This window comes from Chrysemys picta, chromosome 6 (genome assembly GCF_011386835.1).
Source record: "Chrysemys picta bellii isolate R12L10 chromosome 6, ASM1138683v2, whole genome shotgun sequence".
Lineage (NCBI taxonomy): Eukaryota > Metazoa > Chordata > Testudines > Emydidae > Chrysemys > Chrysemys picta.
Window position 1 is genome coordinate 21332191 of NC_088796.1, and position 15075 is coordinate 21347265.

At 46.3% G+C, this 15075-nt stretch overlaps 2 long non-coding RNA genes across 5 annotated transcripts in view; one reads left to right on the top strand and one right to left on the bottom strand.

The window, feature by feature from the left end:
• Nucleotides 1-5302, bottom strand: part of LOC112058939 (uncharacterized) — a 59073-nt gene extending 53771 nt beyond the window's left edge. For all 3 annotated transcript variants that reach the window (XR_010602123.1, XR_010602124.1, XR_006176849.2), the window contains exon 1: nucleotides 5125-5302. This is a non-coding gene — a long non-coding RNA (uncharacterized LOC112058939). The remainder of the gene's footprint in view (nucleotides 1-5124) is intronic.
• LOC135984215 (uncharacterized) overlaps nucleotides 1-15075 on the top strand; it is a 36252-nt gene that overhangs the window by 1805 nt on the left and 19372 nt on the right. Inside the window, exons 1-2 of one of the 2 annotated variants that reach the window (XR_010602122.1) lie at nucleotides 8670-8921; nucleotides 9178-9237. This is a non-coding gene — a long non-coding RNA (uncharacterized LOC135984215). Of the gene's footprint in view, nucleotides 1-8669; nucleotides 8922-9177; nucleotides 9238-15075 lie in introns of those variants that run through there. The other variant, XR_010602121.1, reaches the window with a different exon arrangement.

Genomic DNA, 15075 nt, shown 5'->3' on the forward strand with positions numbered 1-15075 from the left:
TGGCCCCATTTCCGTGGAATTGTGGAGGTTCATAAAAGAGATTCCACAGCATAAGCTGCAGACTAAAAAATTCTTGAAAATAAGTCACCTGAAAAGATGAAAAATGTTTAGTTGTGATTCTACATTCCTCGCATACTAAAAATTGCCATCTCAGTGGGAATGCCCAAAGGGCCCCAATGCTCAGTGCTCCATTCCTGCACTTGGCCCTGGGAAGCTTTGATGGCTTCAAGCCATCTTTGTGTTCCTCATATTCTTGGGGCAGTTGGGGGCTGACTAGGCCCCAGGCATAAGTTAGAGGAGTCACAAGGCTGCTCTAACTTAGGGCATGTCTACACTACAGACTTTATCCAGCACAGCCAGTCAGGCATGTGAAGAGGTGTGATCCCTGATTATCATAGCTTTTATACCAGCAAAACTGCACTTTTATGGATATTTTATGTTTTGCTTGGCTGGAGTAACATAAGCTAAACCAGCAAAAGCACAACTTTGCCGGTATAGCTGCGTCCACACTAGGAGCACTGTGCCAGTATAGAATACTGGTATTTGTATACCAGCAAAACACTCCTAGCCTTAGTCTACACTACAAAGTTTTTTCCAGCATAGCTACATGTGAAAAAAAATCGCACCCCTAACCAACACAGCTATGCCAGCAAAACCCTAGTGTACACTCAACTATGCTGACAGAAGATTGCTTGACAGCAGAGGTAATAGAGAGGTGGTTTAGCTATACCAGCAGAAGAACTCTTCTTTTGGCATAATTGTGTCACACCAGGGGTTTTGCCAGCATAGGGGTGAGATTTTTTCCCACTCCTCATCAAAATAGCTAGGAATATTGGTATACTACTACTCCTGTCAGCTTATGCTGCATCTCCAGTAGGGGGCTCTGCCAGCATAGCTACGCTGGTATAGCTATGCCTGCAAAGGATTTGTAGTGTAGACAAGCCCCTAGTATAAACATGGCCTTATACTCATGTTTCCATTTACAATCTGCTGAGAATAGCCAGAGTGCAGAGTTACATCTCCTATGCCAGGGACTGTGACACAGGTTGCCATAAAACTGTTCTCGCTGCTCAACACTGGCTGAGGTCTGAACTACACTTAAAAATTCTGATTACCATAGCTATGTCTGTCAGGGGTATGATCTTTTTACTAACATAGACCAGCACAACCTACACTGGCATGACCACTTTGTACTGATACCCCTGTGTGGCACACGTTGCTACTTTCACTGGGAGGTTGGTAATATGACATCCAGTGGCCAACTGATGACACTGGTATGTTAGTGAATTTGCATAAAGCACAGAGTACAAAAACACCAACACTTAACAGAAGCACCATGTGAAGGTTGCCCTACTGAAGCCTGGGAAATCTCCAGTGGGTGCAGTCACTTACTACCCCATCTCTCTCCTCTCAACCACCAGCAAGCTCATAGAACGGGCATTGCTCCGTGTCTGTCCGATACTATCAAAGACATCCTCCCAGCGGAGCAGGCAGGATTTTGCTCGAAGAGGAACTGCTGTGACCAAGTAGCTTCACTTACCGGCCACATTGAGGCAGGATTCCAACGTAAGTTGAAGACAGGGATCGCCCTTGTTGATCTGTGCTCAGCATATTACGCCATCTGAAGACAGGGCCTCCTCCTCAAGATCTCCCGCGTCATTCACTGCCAGCGAACGATCCGCCTCTTGACAGCAATGACCAGGGATCGCTACTTTAAGGTGCACCTTAATGACCAGATCAGTAGACCAAGAATTCTTAATTCAGGCAGCCCTCAGGGCTCCATCCTGGCCCTGGTACTTTTTAATCTATACACCATGGATATACCAGTGACAGAGTCAAAGAAATTCATGTATGCAGATGACACTGCCCTAGCTATTCAACATATCAGCCTTCATACCATCAGCTGCACCCTAACCCGAGATCTTAACACAATTGCTGATTATTTCCAATGCCGGAAACTTAGGCCTAACCTGAAAAAAACCATGGTAACCACTTTCCATTCTAACAATAAAATGGCTAATACCAAACCTGATATGCAGTTCTGTGGTGAGAGCATCAGCCATGAGGCTAACCCAAAGTATCTTGGCGTTATACTGGACTGGAGTTTGATCTTTCAACAAAACCTCAAGAACACCCGCAACAATTGCCTTGGTATATTCTGCAGCTCAATATTGTGCACCAGTGTGGTCTCACAGCAGTCACACTAAACTCCTTGACACTCAACTTAATAATGCTATGCACATAATGTCGGGGATGCTCAAATCGACTCCAGTTGACTGGCTCCCAGACCTATCACAAATCCAGCCTCCACAGATTAGAGCATCTTGCTTTCTTACCCATGTCAACGCAAACACTCCCACTGCACAATGACCTGCAGAACCTACCAAAGACAAGATCAAAATCCCGCAACCTTCTATGGAACCACATCAAGACCCTTACACCCAACTTCAATGCTGAGGCGCAATGGAGAACCACATGGAACTTTTTTATTACTCAAAACAAACAGCTCGTCATTGACCCTGCCAAGGAACCACCAGGTTTTGATAAATGTCACAAAGCCTGGTGCAGACTGAATCACATCAGGACATCTCATGGGAGATGTGGATAAACCCTCTTTATAAGGAAAATGAGGCAAACGCCTGTATGCGACTGTGGTCACCAGACTCAAACGATGGAGCACAACATATCTTCGTTCTTTCACCAGGGGCCTGAAGGACATTCACCAACTCATGGCTGTGGCAATGTGCTGACTATCAAATCTAGATATAAATTTGTAGTCGTTGCTACCTACCCAAGCCATACAAAAGAAGACTGTATCCACACTAGAGAGTGTTGTCAGTTTAACCGTACCAGTATAGCTATAGCAACAAAACCTTACCAGTTTAGACAAGGCCTGAGAAACCCCTTTAAACAAAGGATATTGTCCAGGGGCTGTTTTTATCCACGTTATGGCTCTTTTATGCCATGGAGAGAATGTAAAGGGGCTGCAGAGCTAGATCGAAGAAATGACGGATGAGGCCATTATTGGACAGTGCTGACTCTAGACGAATTATTTATTTATAATGCATTTTAACTCAATAACAAGCAAATTCTACACCAAGAATGGTAAAGTTGTCGTAAGATCAACTGCAAGAAAGGTCAAATTTAAATTGCCTTGCAAGCGTGCTGAGCTTTCATAAAGGCAAACCAAGACATTTACATAATTAAATCTAAGTGAGAAATCGTGATATTTGTTTCTGAAAATGACTTAGCAGCAAAGCTAAGGCCTTGGCTAATTGCTTGCTCTACACTGAACCCACGTGATCACTTCACATGAGTCATAAGCTGACAAATAAATTACTAAAAATGTTTGAAAGTGACATTTTCATCTTAAGTCTTTGTTTTGTCACACAGCCCATTTGCAAAGAGCTGGCAAATTAAGTTGTTAAAGTGGTTACTCAGGGGATTTAGTATCTTCAGGATTGAAAACTTTGTCCTTAAAATAAATAAATTAAATTCACAGAGAGGGAGACACACACAGACAGAGGATTTTCATGAAGAATTAAGGGCTCAATCCAATGGCCATCAAAGTCAGTGAATGTCTTTCCACTGAATTCAATGGGCATTGGCTCGGACCCAAAGTAGGCAATATACTTAAGTTATGCGGATATAAGCTGTAATGTAGACATAGTTTATGTCACTCTGGGGTGTGAATAAACCACCTCCCTGAGCGACATAGTTATGCCGACCTAAGTGCCAGTATGGACCTTCCAACATAGCTTCTGTTGCTCACGGGGGCTGGACTAGTTAAACCGATGGCAGACCTCTCTCCCCTTGGCTTAGAGTGGCAACACTGGAGAGCTTACAGCAGCACAGCTGTGCTACTGTAAACTCTAGTGTAGCCGTGCCCTCCCTTACTTACTTAGTAGCAGCCGTGTTAGTCTGTATCCGCAAAAAGAAGAACAGGAGTACTTGTGGCACCTTAGAGACTAACAAATTTATTAGAGCATAAGCTTTCGTGGACTACAGCCCACTTCTTTGGATGCATATGCATCCGAAGAAGTGGGCTGTAGTCCACGAAAGCTTATGCTCTAATAAATTTGTTAGTCTCTAAGGTGCCACAAGTACTCCTGTTCTTCTTTTTACTTACTTAGGGCTAGTCTACACTGGCAATGCTAAAGCACTGCCGCGGCTCTTGTGGTCATGGCAGAGCGCTGGGAGAGTATATTTTCTATTCAAAGTTGGGACTGGCACTAGTGAAATTTTTATTGGAGGTGAAAAACAAAACAAACCCTCCTTCAGTGCTTCTAAACACAGCAGTAGCAGCAAGGGTAAGCAGAGCTGTCCCGCCCAATCTCCTGAGGTATGTTACATAGTACCATCTTGTGGAGATGCCAGGAAGTAGGCTGGAGAAGGGCATGGGAGCCAGAATTTAAGAACTCCCTAAGTAAGCTATTAAGTAAAAAACATTTTATGAAATGGGAGACTCTGATCCCTGAAGAACACTAGTGAGGGACCCAAAGTACTTATTATGGTACTTAAAATACACTGGGTGTCTTTTTGCTCTTGAAACGAACTAGTGAAACTCATATTTCAAAGTTACACACCTACATTTTTCCCCCAATCCCTACGTTTTCCATGAAGCCTAGCACTGTTCATCCCACACCTGAAGAACTGCTTAGGCTAATTTGTTTTTGTTTTTTTACAGTGCAACATTCACAAAATACTGCACCATGATAAGAAGCATCCACTTTCTGGTTACATCGTGCTTTGAATTACTGTCTGTTGTTTTGTCTTTTTAGATTGTAAATACTTTGGAGGCAAGCAGAAGTGTTGTCCGTGTACTGTGCAGAACTGCCACTCAACAAATAATAATCTATCCAGCCAATGAAAAGTATTAACTCTAGTTCAACTGAAACATTTACAGGTCTGAGATGTAGAGGAATCAGTTGCTGTTTGTGCATGGTCCTGAAAACAGGCAAATGAGTCCTTGGTGGTTGTGGGTTTTCCCACTGAAAGTGTTGCACAGCTCCTGTTTTAAGTCACGTGCCAGCTGGCTGATCTGGGGTCAGACTGCTCAGGATCTATTAGTTTCACATATTTATCTGATCCAAGACCCAGTGTAGCTAAGGTTTAAATTCTTACCTTTCTTGCCAACTGAATGGCTCCAGGGTATTTTCTCACTGTTTCATTAGCAATAAGTGCTGCAGGCAGAGTTGGAGGAAAGAGAGCTGTAAGCATGTAGGCAGTTGCTGAGAGGCCTGACTGTGTCTGGTGGCAGACTGCACACAGCTTCCATCCAACGGTGCCTGGGCCCTGGGTGATACACCAAACTAGGTCCCTCCTGAAACCTGACCCACTTTCTCTAGTTCCACTCATCAGACTATGCTCACAGATGTCATACAGTGCCTGAGTGAATTTGTGCATTCACCCCTTTTATTCTGTGTTGTATTTTGGTTGAAATACCCAAGCAGTCAGTAGGGTTAAAATGAATTATTTATTTAAGCAAATTCCCCAAAATGCAATAGCTCCCACCATATGGACTGTCTCTTGGTCCTTCCCAGACTACCTTGACTAAACTCCCACTAGTGTTCTCCAGCATGTATTCTATTTGCCAACTCTGCTGGGTTCAGTTAACCTTAGCTACAAACAGAAATTCTTTTCGGTGCTGCCAGTTCTCATGACTTTATCACAAGTCTCATGGTGTTGGCAGTACTGTCAACCTCAAGAGATCAAAAATTGTGAGTCTGATCCCCAAAAATCATGAGATTTTTTTTAAAAAGTAATACAGTGGTTTTTCGGTCTGTCTTTTGATTTTTGGACTCCCCCTGCCATCGTGTGTGTGTGTGTGTGTGTGTGTGTGTGTGTGTGTGTGTGTGTGTGTGTGTGTGTGTGAGAGAGAGAGAGAGAACTGGTGTTGCCCGCTCACCCGCATTTATTTGGTAATCAATTTTGACACACACACCCCTGCAGCAGGAGCTCTCACCCTTACATCTGTCTGTCCCCTGCCAAGTAATTAATGCTGCCCCCAATCTCCAAATTAGTCCCCACAACTCTTCCCTTATCAGTTCACCCCAGCCCACAGCCCCACCCTTCATCAGTTTAGTCCCCTCTAATAGTTCCCCTCACCCCTGTAGGGTTGTCAACTTTCTAATTGCGCAAAACCGAACACCCTTGCCCCACGCCCTGCCCTGCTCCTTCCCAAGACACTGCCCCCATTCACTCCATTCCCCCCTCCCTCTGTTACTCTCTCTCCCCCACCCTCACTCATTCACTCATTTTCACCGGGCTGGGGCAGGGAGTTGGAGAGCAGGAGGGGATGCAGGGAGCGGGCCCCAAGTGGCACTCACCTCGGGCGGCTCCCCACACATGGTGACATGTCCCTTGACTTCTAGGTGGAGGCATGGCCAGGCGGCTCTACGCACTGCCTCCGCCCGCAGACACACCGCCCCCACCCGCAGGCACTGCCCACACAGCTCCCATTGACCATGATTCCCAGCCAATGGGAGCTGCGGAGCCGGCACTTGGGGTGGGGGCAGCGCATGGAGCCCCCATGGCCATCCCTCTGCCTAGGAGCCGAGGGACAGGTCACAGTTTATGGGGAGCCACACGGAGCCAGGTAGGGAGCCTGCCTGTAGGGTGACCAGACAGCAAGTGTGACAAATCGGGACAGAGGGTTGGGGGTAATAGGAGCCTATATAAGAAAAAGCCCCAAATATCAGGACTGTCCCTATAAAATCGGGACACCTGGTCACCCTACCTGCCAGCCCCATGCCAAACGGACTTTTAAGGTCCGGTCAGTGGTGCTGACCAGACCCACCAGGTTCCCTTTTTGAACGGGTGTTCTACTCAAAAACCAGACACCTGGCAACCCTACCCTACCCCAACCCTACCCCCCAGCCTCACCTATGCTCCTCCTGGGGCTCTCCACTCCCTCTCTCCCAGGCCTGGGAGACTGCAGGAGGGTTCTCTCTCTCCCTTCCAGGCTGCGGGGGGCAGCTCCAGATGCTCTTCACCCCCTTTATGCCCCTTCCTAGGCTAAGTATTGTGGGCAGGGGGAGCAGGGGCACCGTTCCCATTGTGCATAGGAGAGGAGGAGGGAGTGGAGGTGCCCCGACCTGCTGGGCTCTTCAGTTCTCCCCTCCCTTCCTGTGAGAATGGTTCTGGTTTGCTGGGGGTGGGGGAAGAGAGAGCGGAAAGAGGACTGACCCAGCCAAAACAGGACATATGGTCATCCTATATATCTCCAGTCCCCCGGAGACCGGGTACAGTCCAGCCAATATCTTGACACTTGTGAAAAAGCCACTATCTTTAGTGTCTTTCTAAATGTCATGGCTCCTGAAGTTATCAGATAATTACTATTATTTATTAATAAGGCTAAGAATTTGTCGGACATATTTTTAGTAGAAGTCACGGACAGGTCACGGGCAATAAAGAAAAATTCACGGAAGCCCGTGACCTATCCATGACTTTTACTAAAAATATGCATGACAAAATGGGGAGCTGCAGTGTCTCCACACCACCCCAGGGCGCCCCAGCTCGGAACTGTAGGGTTGTCCCCCCGCCAATGGCTCCGAACTCGGGACATCCCCACCCCCTATGGCGTCTGGGAGCTCCCGGGGCCCACCACCACTCACAGCAGCTCTGAGGCACACCCTCCGCTCACTGTGACCGGGTGCTCAGGGCCCTCACAGTTCCCAGCCACCACAGGTGGCGGGGGACCCTGCAACTCCCAGGCACTGCAGGCTCAAGTCACAGAGGTCTCTGGAAGTCACAGATTCCATGACCTCCACGACAAAATCGTAGTGGTAGCCCTATTAATTAATTAATTAATTGTACTGTGGTAGTTCCAAGGGGCCCCAGTCGTGGACCAGAACCCAGTTGTGCTAGGTGCTGTACAAAGACCAGGGGTCTCAACTTTCCTTTAAAAAATATTACATGTCTACTCTAATGGTTTGGCTTTTGCGACGGGGCGGGAAGGGGGCACGGGGATGAGTAGCTTGGGCCCATGTTGGATATCAAAGTAATTCCCAGTACCAGTGAGTTTAATTCTCCATGGACATTTCCTCATGGTATAATTCCACATAACCATTGTAGGCATTCACATATGACTGCAATTCACATTTTCTTTAGAGAATTTCATGTAAAATGCATGGGGTTGTAGCTAAACAAAACATTTTAAGCAAGCCTGACCTTGCTGCATAAATCATTTGCTTTAACGAATAGGCCCCTTAATGCTTGTGCATTTTTCCTGGAGTAAAACAAGGCACCGGCCAATGCCTGGAGAAGGCTGATAAGAGAGATTAATATTTAACATTTTCAAGTTCATGTATTGTAAATGCCTCTATCCTAAAACGGTTCAAACAAATTTGCCAAATGAATATGGTACTTTAATTCATCCACTTGGAAATGCATGTGCATTTTTTCATTGGCAATTTTACAAGTGGGAACATGTATTTTAATGTCATGAAGTATCAGTGACTGAACAGGTATTAGTGTACTTCAAATTGGCATACTGTTTATTTGCTCAGTGAGGATGTATCTAGGATGTATCTAGGATGCTTTGTATCTAGGATGTACAACATATTTCCCTCATACTGGGGGGGTTTGCATATTTGGTGAGAAGGGCATCTTTTGAGGCCTAGCAACCACAAAGTAACTGTAACTGTAACAGAGTTATTCTGTTGACTGAAAATGTTGATGGGTATTGGAACTTGACTAGGAGATGCCAGTTGATTCCTGCTGAGTCACTGTGGAATATATATCTTGCTAATACCACCCTGCATATAAGTGAGCCCCCTTGGAAAAAGAAAACAACAGTTTGGAGTTGAGAAGCCCTAAAGACGTAGCCACAATAACAACCAAGCCTGGGGAGAAGGTTTGGGCTCAATAAGTTTGTTTCATATTGAGAAATTGCTAAAACAGCAAATCCATGGAAAACGGTGAGTTTTGAATCCACACAGCGGATATAGGTTGTATTTCACAGCAGTGTGGTAATGCCACCCATTTGCAGCAGTGTACATACTATGCAATTTCAAAAGCAGCTGCTCAATACGGACTTCAGAATAGTACTGTAGATAAATTAGAAGAACATCCATTAATATACAGCAGAAATAACTCACTCTGTACTAGGGATAATGATTCAGATTTCTTTTTTAATGGAATTCTAAGCTTTGGGTGTTTTTTTGTGTTTTTCAGGCATGATGGAACTCCTCAGAAGAACACATCCTGTTTTCAAGAGCATTCTGGGAGCAGCTGGTGAGTCCTGAACTTCCATTTTTATAGAGTTTAACCTTCAAGCTTTAAAAATCAATAAGCAGAAAACATATAAGTAAATAGTGTTGAAATGTTTGTAAATTTCAGAGTTTAAAAGTCTTTTCATTTTGAGGTGAAAATTGGTGTCTTCAGAAACTCAAGCCTGTCTTCTGTTTTCAAAAACTTCTTCCATTAGGATTAATAAAACAAAAATTACATTTGCTAAATTAGATTCCAACATAAAATAATCATTAGAAATAGTTAGAAAATGTCTGGGGTTTTGTATCCTGTGAAAAATCAAAAACTTTGAACAAAAGTTGAAAACTTTTGTCTGACACCAAAAAATTGATTTTGGCACCACTATTGTGTGGCCTAATAAGCATTGTACTTTGAGTACGCCAGGCTCCCCAGCCAGACTACATTTCCCATCATGCACCCTAGCCAGGTACTCTAAGGATGCCCCACAGTGGCTCAGGGAGCGGGGAAGCTGTGGTGCATCATGGGAAATGTAATCTGCCTGGGGAACCAAGCCCACAGATGAGTATATGGACCTGAGGCAGTTTGAATTACAATTCCTATAAATCCACTGCAGTAGCATTTCCAAATCTTGGTTGGTGTGTGTGTGTGTGTGTGTGTGTGTGTGTGTGTGTGTGTGTGTGTGTGTGTGTGTGTGTGTGTGTGTGTTCAGCTGAAAATTTTCAGTTTTGGCGATATTTGGTTTTTCATTGAAAAGTCAATAATTTCGCCAGGAAGCAGACACTTTTCACAAGAAAAATTGTTTAGTCAAAAAACAGTTTTCCATTGAAAATCAGTTCTGATAAAAGATTGGCAACCAACCTTAATAATCATATTTAATAAACAAGCTAATTCTCCTTCAACAAATATCCTTTCCCCAATTCAAATGACAAAGCTAACATTAATGCAATGCTAAGGATAAGAAATGAAGTACACAAAAATGAGAAATTCCCAAAGTCAAATTTTCTACTCCTGTATTTTTTGATGATGATGTATACGTTACTGGGAGTTACCAGGTAGTGCTAATTCAGATAGCATGACAAGTTCTGTTTATGTGCAGTTAGGTCGTGAAGAAATATTTATTGTTAAGTGTGGTTCAGTTATTTTTTTGAAACTGCATATCACCAATAAAGTAATTTATAGTGTTACTCTGTCACTCTAAATAATTTTTTTAGTTGCAAAACTGATGCCTAGAAAAATATACTCATGTAAACAAACAAAATGGTATATGACGTCAAAGCATTAGATAAATTGGACAGGATGCAGAGAAGAGTCATAAAAATTATTTGAACATTGGAAAAATGTGTAACAATAAGAGATTTAAAGAGATGAATCTTTTAGTTTATAAAAAAAGAAGACAGTTGACTTGATTACAGTGTATAAGTACTGTAAGCTGGTGGACCTGATCACCAGCCTGGGATAGTCAGTCACATTCAGTTCCATTTGTAGCCTTTTCCTGAGGACTCTGTTTATTCTTCAACATACAAACAAAAAGGAAATGTGGAGTATTAACAAAAGCAATAGCCCTGTTCTGGACAGAGCCACCTGGGCTACAGTAGCTAAAGAGTCAGCCTAGTGGGGTCCATAGGTAGAGTTGCCAGGCGTCCGGTTTTCGACTGGAATGCCCGGTTGAAAAGAGACCCTGGCGGCTCCTGGCCCACACCCCATCCCCCTGCCCCAGCCTGGAGCCCTGTCCTTCACCCCAAACCTCTCATCCCTGGCCCCTCCCCAGAACCCACACCCCTAGCCAGAGCTCACACCCCCTCCTGTACTCTGAACCCCTTGGTCCCTCCTGCACCCCAAGCCCCTCATCCCCAGCCCCACCCCAGATCCTGGACACTCAGCTGGAGTCCTCACCTCGCCGCCTCGCACCCCAGCCCTCTGCCCAGAGCCCTCTCCTGCACCCTGAACCCTTCATTTCTGGCCCCACCCAGAGCCCGCATCCCAGCCCAAAGCCCATACTCCCTGCACCCCAACCCTCTGCCCCAGCCTGAAGCCCTCTCCGGCACCCCAAACCCCTCATCCCCAGCACCACCCCAGAGCCTGCACCCCCAGCCAGAGCCCATACCCCAACCTCTTGCCCCAATCCTGTGAAAGTGAGTGAGGGTGGGAGAGAGCAAGTGATGGAGGGAGGGGGGATGGAGCGAGCCGGGGGCAGGGCCTTGGATAAGGGGTGGGGCCTTGGGGAAGGGGTGGGGTAGGGGGTGGGACAGGGGTGTTCGGTTTTGTGCAATTAGAAAGTTGACAACCCTTTCCATAGGGCCTGCTTGCCCTCTCACAGCCTTCTGTTGCAGCCACAGTACTTGTAGCACTCTCCTGGCCCTCCCTTACTCATGGAGCTGGATTCCTCCTTTATATCCTTGTGATGGGGTTAATCAATTCTACACTGGACAGTTAAGCGTGCAGGCATAACTCTGGGCTTCGGAAGCCCCAGCCCCACCAGTTGGAGGAGGGACTTAAAATGGCAGAGGGTGGAGAGAAGCAGACCTGCATTTGTTGCTGCAGAGGGACTACGCCAGGAAGGGAGGTCTGGTGCACATAGCCAATACTCCCTATCCTGCTGAGACCCATGGGCCAAGTCAACAGGGACAACTGCCAGCCACGACATGCCTCAAACAGGGGCAGAGTGGTAGGAAGAGGCCAGAGGAGAGCATCATCTGGACTGCAGATTGTGGACTCCTGCCTTATAGTGCTCAAGAGGGACTTCTGGGTTGGAACCTGGGAGGTGGGGCTCCCACCACAGACTCTTACCTCTAGGCAGGGCTGCTGCCATGGACTAACTGCTAAGTGGAGACTGCTGCCACAGACGGTAACCACCAGGCCAGGAGGCGCACCCCACTTGTGATTGGTAGAGAATGCGGACATAATGGCCCAGTCCTGCTGAAGGATGTAAAGAAGGCCAGCAGAAAAATGAGGAAGGAAAATAGGAAGAAACAACTTGGACATGGAGAAATCGCTGAAGTGGTCAGTGGGGAGACAACAGCAACTGGCTACCCAGCTGTTGCAGCAATAGAATCAATTACTACAACAACTGGCCTCACAACACCAGCAGCAATTCATCTGGGAGCTGACCAAAACCAACAATACCTGGTCTAGCAGATGGAGGCACTCCTCCACCCCCTGGGAGCCACACCTAACCCAGGGCCATGATCCCCTGGGGGCATCCCAATGTCTGGGATCCTGTCAAGCTGACAAAGATGGGCCCAGGGGATAACCCCAAAGCCTTCTTGGAGTTGCCTGAGACTACCATAAGGTCAAGGTGCCCATCTTGGACTGCTTTGATATCTCCTTGGAGGCATACCGTCAATATGTCTGAAGGGGAAAATGGCCATTCTCAGGTGATGGCTCAGTACCTCAAGGATTATTGCTGGTGCTGGCTAACCCCAGAAAGGTGCACTAGGGTGCAGATGGTGGAGAATATTTTCCTAGAGCAATTTATCCAAACTCTTCAAGTCAGGGGATGGGAGTGGGTGCAGAGATATCACCCTAGCACACTGTTGGAAGTGGTAGGAGCCATGGAAAATTACCTGGCTGCTGAACAGCCAATTTCCCAGATCTCCAACGGTGAAGGCCCTGAAATTAGGCTGTTGCCAAATGTGAAGGGCCTAGCATGATGGAAAGAACTGGGCACGGGTGACCACCAGCTGGGGCGGGGTCCAAGTCCCTTTCGAGACAGAGACTACGAGGCTGAATGAGAGTGCCCCAAGACACAGAGGCCTGGGGAGCCAGGGAGCGCAGAAGCTAAGACTCCTCCAACTGGAGCAACCGCAGCAGAGGAGGGGCTGACAGTGGCCCTTCCAGTGAGCAGTTGCTTCGAATGTGGGCAGCATGGCTACTTTCGACACAACTGCCCCTTTATGGATTGTAGCTACAGGCAGGCCTGGACAGCCACCCCTAAAGCCTGCAAACAGGGGCTGGCCAAGATAATGGGCCCAGTGAGGGTCTATGGGATTGAGGCACTTGGCCTAACAGATTCTGGGTGCAGACAGACCCTTGTGAGGGAAAAGCTGGTTAAGTCCCACAGGATGCTGTCCAACACAATCTTCATACAGTGTGCACTGGAAGACGTGCACCCTTAACCAACAAAGGAGATACAGCAGACAGTGGGGAGCCATACTAAGACTCTCCATCTAGGGGGCGGGAGGGTGTCTCTCTTGCCTACCCTGTGGTCCTGGGACAAGACTGGAAGTACTTCAGCAAAGTCTTGCAGGTGCAGGAGAGAGACCCAGATCTAGGGTTGACCATAACTCTGATGCTGTGGAAGGAGCAGGGTCCACAAAACTGGCTGACGCAAAAGTGTGAGAAGATCCAGGGGAAGGGACCTCACAACAGGCAGAGGAGCCCCTGAAAGACCATCAGGACTCACGAACCCTGTGGGTATGGAATGGCTGACCCAGAACAAAGATTTCATTAGGGAACAGAAGGGAGAGCCCACCTTGTGCCAGGCATATGAAAAGTTGGCAGCTGTCAACAGGGAGGTAGTTGACCCACGGGGGGGCATGACAATGATCATGCTTTGAGTTGAGCCTATACTGATTGGTACAGCGTGACCCCCAGACCACAAAATCCGGGCCCAACTCCTGGTACCCTGACCCTTTCAGGGAGTTACTCTGGCTCATGCACTTAGTACCATGTGCTGGCCACCTGGGAAGGGAGAAAACAATGGAAATAATGACCGGCTGGTTGTATTGACCAGGTATCCTCCAAGACCGGTGATTATAAAATGCTCAGGGAGATCAGAGAGGCCACAAAGGCAGAAAATGCAATAAAAATAGGGTATTTCAACTGTCCTCACACTGGGTATATGTCACCTCAGGAAGGGATGCAGACATAAAATCTGTGGACACAATAAATGACTGCTTCTTCGAGCAGCTTGTCTTGGAACCCATAAGGTGAAAGGTGATTCTTGATTTCGTACTAAATGGCACACAGGATCTGGTCCAAGAGGTGAATATAGCTGAACCGCATGGTAATAGTGACCTTAATGTAATTAAATTTACCATCATTGTAGAGTGAAAAATGCCAAAGAAACTCACCACAGTGGCGTTTAATTTAAAAAATGGGAACTACAGAAAAATGGAGAAGCTAGTTAAACAGAAATTGAAAGGAACAGTCATGTGGGTGAAAAGCCTGCAAACTGCATGGAGAATATTTAAAGGCACCATAATAGAAGCTCAAACTAAATTTATACTCCAAATTTAAACAAAAACAGTAAGAGGACAAAAAAAATGCCAAAAAAAATGTGGTTAGAGGCAAAAAGGCATCTTCTAAAAATTGGAAGTCAAATCCTACTGAAGAAAATAGAAAGGCGCATAAACTCTGGCAAGTCAACAGTAAAAACCTAAGGCTGACCAGGAAAGAATTCGAAAAGCAACTAGCTAAAGACACACAAACTAAGAGTTTAAAAAAAAAACATTAAGAACATCAGGAGCAGGAAGCCCGTCAGATAGTCAGGGCTTGTCTTCACTACTGGGGTAAATTGAACTAAGTTATGCTACTCCAGCTACATGAATAGCATAGTTGGAGTTGATGTAGCTTAGGTTGACATACCCTGGTGTCTTCACTCCGCTGCTTCAACGGGAGATGCTCTCTGGTCAACTTCACTTACACTTCTCAGAGAGCTGGAGTACCAGGGTTGAGTGGAGAATGCTCTGACATCGACTTAGCGGGTCTTCACTAGACCTGCTAAATCGATCCTTGCTGCATCAGTTGCAGCAGCGTCGATCTCTCCACAGTGAAGACCAGCCCTCAGTGGGGCCACTGGACTCTTGAGGTGCTAAAGGAAGTTGTGATCTTTGCAGAGAAGCTAAATTAATTCTTTGCTTT